Source organism: Aptenodytes forsteri, unplaced genomic scaffold (genome assembly GCF_000699145.1).
Source record: "Aptenodytes forsteri isolate BGI_AS27 unplaced genomic scaffold, ASM69914v1 Scaffold54, whole genome shotgun sequence".
NCBI classification, from domain to species: Eukaryota; Metazoa; Chordata; class Aves; order Sphenisciformes; family Spheniscidae; genus Aptenodytes; species Aptenodytes forsteri.
This window is the reverse complement of record NW_008796044.1, coordinates 19,856,029-19,864,055: the sequence shown is the minus strand read 5'-3', so window position 1 is coordinate 19,864,055 and position 8,027 is coordinate 19,856,029.

Sequence of the window (8,027 nt, the reverse complement as noted above, 5' to 3'; positions counted from 1 at the left end):
GTGGCAGGGGAGAGGGAGCGATGGAGGTGAGCTGGTGATGGAGAGGAGGGGAGACGAGCTGGAGCTCATGATGGAGAGGAGATGGAGGGAGAGGTGTGGCAGGACGCAGCCTGCAGCGCCGTGCCGGGAGCCACCTCGGCCTCTCTCCGGTCCCGCACTATTGTGTTCCAGGTTGGTCATTGTCTTGCCTTCCTCGTGCTGAGTGCGGTGCACTGGGTGTGATTGCTGGTTACAAAGGGAGGGATTTTTCCAGGGCTGAATGTGATGTGCGGAGACTGCAGCCGGCAGAGCCTGGGCTGGGCCTCAGTGAGATGGCATCTAGGGGCGGGCAGTCAGCGCAGCTGAGCGGAGAGCAGCTGTAAAGGCACTCCCCGGGTTTATTTTTACTCGCGGTGCATCTTTGCCTGTTCCATGATACACACAGCATTGCACAAGGTTTCTTGCCGAGTATGTCTTTCTAGAAATGCACCTGTATGTGTCTTGGGGTGTCAGAATTGGTGTATTTGTGGATGTGTGTGTGAAGACATTCTCTCTTGCAAACACAGACCTCGCAAGGTGCATCTCTTTGTATGTGCAACACATGCCTTTTTTCACAGCCATTAACTGATGAAACATGCCACTTGGGCTGATGTGCAATTTATTCTTAAATTACTGGATCGCCGTCCCTCAATTTCATTATGGCTACTTAGGACAGATTTAGATTGTGCATTTGAGCTATCTTACAGCACTGAATACTCATTTGTAGTCTGTTTCTATTTTTTGCTGTGAATGCAAATATATAAAAGATGCGGAGTATACCTTATAGGCTGGGAACATAGAGAAGTATATATTTTAAAAGTTTAATTTGAACTCTTGTAAGGAAAAAATGAATGAGATGTATTTTTTAAAAACATTTGCATTCTGATACTGTCCTATGCTTCACTGTAAGGTGACATGTTGGGAGTCCCATTCTCAATGTCTCTTATTTGTTGGGTCAAATTCTGCACTGGTGCACGTATCATGTCTGGTCTAGTAGTCTGGGTGGCCCATCAGGAGAATGTTTTGTCCCTTTTCAGGCAATAATGTGAGGTTTATTGCTTCTGCTCTGACTCAGGTTTTGTTTCTGTTGATCTGGCCTGCTGCTCTACATACGAATTTCAAATCTAGGCCTGCTGTGCTGTAAATGCTAGCTTTGCTGGCACTTGACCAGGTTCAGATTGGTGCTTGAGCGAGGTAAATATCTGGTGATTCTAAGAGGTTCTCTGGGAATGACTATGATATTGGTGAAGTCTGAGAGTGGTTAGCTGGTAATTGTTGAAGAGGGTGTAAGACACAAGTGCTCTATAAGTAGTTCTGTAGCAAGCAAAAGACACCATGGGTGCCTCAATACAAGAAGGACATCAGACTATTAGAGCGTGTCCAGAGCAGGGAGACCAAGATGGTGAAGGGTCTCGAGGACAAGACTTACGAGGAGTGACTGCGGTCCCTTGTTTGTTCAGTGTGGAGAAGAGAAGGGTGAGGCGTGAACTCATCGCAGTCTACAACTTCCTCAAGAGGGGCGGCAGGAGGGGAGGTGCTGCCCTCCTCTTTCCGGTGACCAACCATAGGACACAAGGAAGTGGAATGAAGCTGCACCAGGGGAAGTTCAGATTGGACATTAGGAAAAGGTTCTTCACTGAGAAAGTGGTCGGTCACTGGAACAGGCTCCCCAGGGAAGTGGTCACAGCACCAAGCCTGTCAGTTTAAGGGGCATCTGGACGATGGTCTTAAATCATATAGTTTAGTGTTAGGTAGTCCTGTGAGGAGCAGGGAGTTGCTTGATGATCTTAAGGGGCATCTGGACGATGGTCTTAAATCATATAGTTTAGTGTTAGGTAGTCCTGTGAGGAGCAGGGAGTTGGACTTGATGATCCTTATGGGTCTCTTCCAACTCAAGATATTCTATGATTCTAAATCAAGTTAATGGGGTTGCAGCCTGTTCCGCCCTTGCTTCCACAGTGAGCAAAATCCCGAGGAAGAGCCTCGGGGGGGAAAGGCTGGAAAGTTTCTGTTGGGACTTCCATAGGAATTGCCTGGTGGAGGTGGCTGCAAGGAGCTGTTGATGTGGTTGCCCCTTTGGCCTTGTGCCTTTCCCAGAACTGTGGCAATGTGGTGGACTGCTGGGATTCTCTGGTTGTCAGCAGAGCTCCTAGCTGAGAGGACCAGGCTGCCAGTGACAGATGCTACAACCTTTCTGACTTGCTGATCTTGGACTGACTGTTCTGTTAGTACCTAAGGTAGAGAAACATGGCCCTCACCTTGGAGATGAATTCAAGCCAGGTATTTCCACAGTGTCCACCCCAAGCCGAACTTCAGGCTCTGTGATATTGCAAATGCTAATGCATTGCCTCAGCCTCCCTTCTGATAACCTTGTCCCTGTCACCTTTCAGTGGCTTCTGATAATCCCTCTGCATCCAGAGGCCGTTCCCAGCTAAATAATCTTCTGAATAAGAACTTCTGTATCCTACTTATTAGGAACTGAACATAAGGTACAGCTAAAACGTTGTGTGTTAAGGAGGTGATTGGCTATTGTAATTTGTAAATGTATGCTGGCTTCTGCTAGACCTTTTATTATCAAGACCTTAATGGTAGCTGGAAAGATGCTGCATAATTTCTCTGTCATTACAAAGGATAAGTGGCCTTAGGGTATTCAAGTCAGGAAAATGCTGTGAAACGTAACTGGCAAAATGATGCCCGGAACAATTTTCAATCTTGATTTCTATTCATCCACGTGATAGACAGTTGATATTGTGGTTTAAAAAGTGTATAAAAATAGTCCTCCAACTGTAAAAAAGGTATGGTGATGGATTCTACTGTCATAAGGCTGGTATAATTCAGGTGTAACTTGAGCAGTTGAAATCCAAGTAGTTTGTTAATGATAACTTCTTTTTTTTCTCTTCTTTCTAAGCAAACTATGGGAGACTGAAGATGCTTACAACTTGGCTTTCACTACTGAGTCATGGTCATTTTTCATTGTGGTCAATATTTGTGCTTTCTATTTGCTTTGTGAAGTTCTGAGGCAGCAAAATAGTCCTTACCAGATATCTGAATTTTGGATCACTTTCTAGTCAGTCATTCTTTCTATCTTCTGGGTTCCATCAGATTTCTCTTTAATCTTTGTGCATGGCAATGCAATATTTGGGTTACAAGACTGCAAAGCAAATGTTTTTGTTTTAAAAAATAATTATTTTACTTGAATTTACAATGGCATGTTTGCATTATGTGTTTCTAAATCAACAGCTTGTTCAAATTCCCAGCAGGTAACCTCTTCAAAGTTCCTCTATAAATCTATATCACTTGAAGATCTGGTCTTTACCAGATTATAACAAATTTATCTTCCCATCCTCAGAGATGGATTCTCTGCTGCCTTCTCTTTAGTAATCGTCTACATCTGTGCAATTCTCTGTGTCATCAGTGCTCAAGATCCAGAATCCATGAAGGTAGAAAAATGTAATTTTTGTAGTACTTCTAGTTTCTGTATCTTTAAGGTCTATTTGAATTTCTCCTTTAAAATATGAGGACTAGAAATCTTTGCTCCAGGAGGTGGGGCTCTAAATAGAAAATTCAGCAGCATGTTGGAAGAGTTATGAAAAAGCTCTATAGTCTAGCCACACTGAATGCTTTCAAGTTAAATGAGCGTAAATACAGCTTCTCTGTAAATGACAGAAAAACAGTGTGCAGTTTGGATTCTAAAACATCCAGTGAACTTTAAAGGAAAAATAATGACATGCAAGCACTTTCAGGAATGCAGGCTTTCAGTTCCTCTCACTAAAATTTATGGTGCTGTATGATTTGCTTGCCATGCATTTGGATCACTGGTGGGTAGCTGAGAAACTCGCACATCCTGGAAACTTTAGGACCTGTGTTTTATCTGGAAGATCACATTTGGACATCACAGCCAGTTCCCTATGTTAAATAGTCTGAATCGGCTATTGTCAGAAGAGAAGCAAAGTGAACTGATATATGTGACCATCCACATAGCATAGTTAAACAAGAAAGAGGCAAATGAATGCAGCAAACATTTTAGTACACAGCTGCATAATGAAATCCTCTTAGTTAACAGTTTAACAAATGCCAACAAATAAGGAATGTAAATGAAGACTGGATAGACCACAATTCCATTTCTAAGTTTGGATTAAATGTGACAAACTGATATACCCGAGAAAATTGTTTAGATAGAATAGCTGCTATGGTATGCCAGGTCTTCTTTTATGTTAAAAATGATAATGCAAAGTATAACATTATCTCAGATTATTTTAGCAAAAATAACAAAATGAATGATTTGAATTAATTGAGAACAGCTGATACTAAAATGCATGGTGTCTCCTATTTTCACTTTATGCATTCCTCCCATCTACACCTAGGAGGTAATATCTCACAGTTATGTTTAACACCTGTACTCCATTTGTCAAGTTATTTGTTGAAATTGTTTATTATAATATTCTTATAAGTGTTTAGGGGAAAGACTTGTTAAACCTTACATTACATGGACTGTAAACAAAAGGTCTAAGTAACATGGAAATTAAAACTGAAAAGAAGAAGAAACAGCTGTTGAAAATTGCATTGAGGTCCCAGGTGGTTTAGGGTAACCAGTAATGAGTGAGCAAATAAAGTTGGGAGAAATGGTAGAGTTAAGGCTTCTGGAGTTTTTGGGGGTTTTTTGCTCTGTGTGTGCTGGTTTACTAAAATTCACTAAGTTGATTTTCTTTTAAAATGGATGCAGAAATATTTTTCATTATTCATTTCTATGGTGTATGCAAAATCCTTAGAACTGTTAATGTTACAGGCAACAGAAATTAATTAGAATCAATACTGTACTGTTTTGCATGTATTTGGGGTAGGCTTGGTGTACAAATATTTTAGTGATGAATTTTAAGAAGACTTAAAATTGTATTAATACATAATATACACTTATTTCCATGAACATTAATGTTATTTTTGTTCTTGAAATTCTGTTATTCGTAGATAAGTCATTGGGGTTTTTTACACTGTATTTATTTGTACTTAATATTTAAGGTTCTGCAAGCTGCTATATTCTGTTTCTGTGCATTGGTGAGGAACAAAATGAGATGCAGTCATTTTTGGAGAATCAGCTAGGAGAATTTGCTTTAATTTAATACAACCCTTAGTAATATCCCCTTCTCATCTCCCCTCTCTGGGAAATTTTAATCAGTTATGATCAGTCTTAGACTAACAAAGAATATATGGGGACTGTTGCACTTGAAGAACATTGAGTAATTTACAGCTGAAAGAACAATTGTGTTGGTTATTATTTGGTAGCTTATAACTAAGCAAAAGGTTGCATTAATTACTTTGGAAATGCTTTTAAGAATGAACCTGTAAGTTTAGAGTGTGTCCAGTAAGTGTTTCAGAGGCACAACTGATAGCTAATAAACATCCATGCATATCCAGTGGTAAGTATTACTGACCTAGTGGTATTCAGCCCACGTTAGCAAGGTTCTGTGTTAGCAGATCCCTTTTGAATTGCGTCACGTATGTTTGTAGGTCACAGCATGACCTACATGTTGCTGTTTTCGTGGAATATGCAGTCAGTGTCAGTGATCTATGTGGTAGCCAGTGTTAGGTGAACTCAATGAACATGTAAGCATTGTCCTTGGAAATTGATTTGAAATTATATACAATAGGTTAATGCCTATTAAAATCTCTCTGAAATTACCATAAGATATTTTTCTGGTTTCAGATGCAGCCTTAATGGAAATCTGTGTGTTCAAGATGGTATCCTGAATGTCTTATAAGTGAAACCTTTTAATTTTTTTGTACTTTGCCACATCATGTATGAATCAGCATCTCAGCTGAGTTTAATGGGTGGTGTTTCATGCTTACACCTTTGTCAGCTGAGAATCCAACCCATCACTTGCTTACATGGGAGGAGAATGCTGCTCCCCTGATCAATACTAGCTTATGTTTCCATTTTTAAAGCAGCACAGTTCAGCTAAAAATCACCCTGTAGATTTCAGGGGTAGTTTTTAAATAGTAAACTGTAAGGATGAATTCTACATTTAACATGAGTTTCACTTTATCCTGGTTGTTTATTTGTCGAGTCCTGTTCTTCCCGTTATGAGTAGAGCTACTTAAGTCAGGATGTATGATGTTATGTGGTATGTTTTCATTTGATTTATTTTGTTGAGAGGGCAGGGAATGACAGTTACTTGTCCCTCAGCTGATCAATGCCATTAATGGAAAAGAAGATTTCTGATGTTATCTAGTGAAAGTCCTGTTTCGGACCATTGTTAAAGAGCTCACAGACTCTAGGGATGTTGAAGGAACCTATCTTTCAACTTATGATAGAAAGGTAAGAATTGCAGCAATTCAGAAATGAAAAAGACCAACTCTGGTCACAGTGTATTCATAAGTGAATAATCTTGAGTCTTTCTAGTGAATGTTGCTTGTAATGTTTTTATTTTTAAAGGTGTTTTGGCTCTAAAAGATGGATAGAAATGGCTAATCGGATATTCACATACGTGTTTACATTTCTGCTGAAAAGCTGATGTGAAGAGACAAACTGTAATTCATTTTGGTGTAGTTTTTGCCGAGCTTCCCTGGTAATGGGAACATTCAGATTCTTTTCCCAGAAAATGGAAGGAAAGTGCAAGAGGGATATAGGACATGGGAAATTAGAGCAATGTGTACATGCGGTTCTGCAAGGCATTGATAGTGATATGGTGGGAGAAGAAAATACATGTTTTGAAGTTATATTGAACTGCAAGCCAATAAGAAACTGCAAGAAGGTAGTAATATGGTTGGAAGTAAGGTGTCCAGAAAAGAAAGCGATTCATTGTAGCAATCTATGTTGTTAAAAGTGAACTCAGGAGGCCAGAATGCAGATTTTTCTTACTCATTCTGACATCAATATCTACCTTTATGGGTTGTAGCAAGAGCTGAGCTAAAAATGGCAAAAACTTTCACAAGTTAACCCTCTTACTTTAAATAGAAAATTTACTCAAATATCTGACAATCTTTAGTAGTGAACGTAAAATATCGTCCTCTGATACCTGTCAGACAATATATAATTGTTTATATGCATTTCAATTAAATAAAAGATGGTTTTGCTGGCTTGTTAAAGAAAGAAGAGCCTGATACTACAAATTCTGGGAACTGCAATGTTTCTCTTTCGGGCTATATACGTTGTCTCTGGCAGTGGTTAAGTGTGACTCTACTTGCATAAAATACATTTACGAAACCATCTTTTTAGTAAACTAAGAATGGGCCTTGAATAATGCTCAAAGTACAAAACTGCTGAAATGTTTTCTTAGACCCCCATCTTGCAATGAGCTGGGCAGGTTGATAGAGTTTAACCTTTTCCCGACAGTCCTGCCATTCTTAAATAGTGTCTAATCTGTGTCCATGTACATCTCATTCTGAAAAATATTGATTCCGGAAAATTTCCATTTCCTTCCAGGATAGGGCAGGATTTCATATTTTCTCTGGTAGTGTTCTTCTCAGTGTGCATCGTGTTATGGCAACTTCTAGGGAAATAATTGTATGAAAAAGAGACAGATGGTATTTTAGCCACAGAATACTAGAATATTGGTTTAACAAATCTCCTCAGCTTCGCTGTGGATAACAATAATGCTTCTGTTCCCTTTCGACTGTTTCCATGGAGCCGCCAGCAACTTGGATAGAGTTTTTTGGTTCATGTTTTAGAGCAAGGGCCAATGGTAATTTTAGCATGAGTGGCCTAGCAGCACCAGATTCATCCTGTATTCCTTGTGCAGGGCCCTGAATCTGAGTGATATTATGAGTTTAGTTCTGAAGGTATTTTAATGTTCCTGGAAATTATTGTGGTATTGATTAAAAATCTAACTACAATACTATGATTTTTGTACAGTCAAAAGCGGGGGATGGTTAGGACTTGTTCTAAAGAGCTGTTTATCACCATTTGGTGGAATAAAACACATGTAAACTACTAGCATGTGAAATTTGCCATGTTCTGACTATAAAAAGAAATACAGAACAGAATTGTATAAATGCTGCAAATACTTGCAACA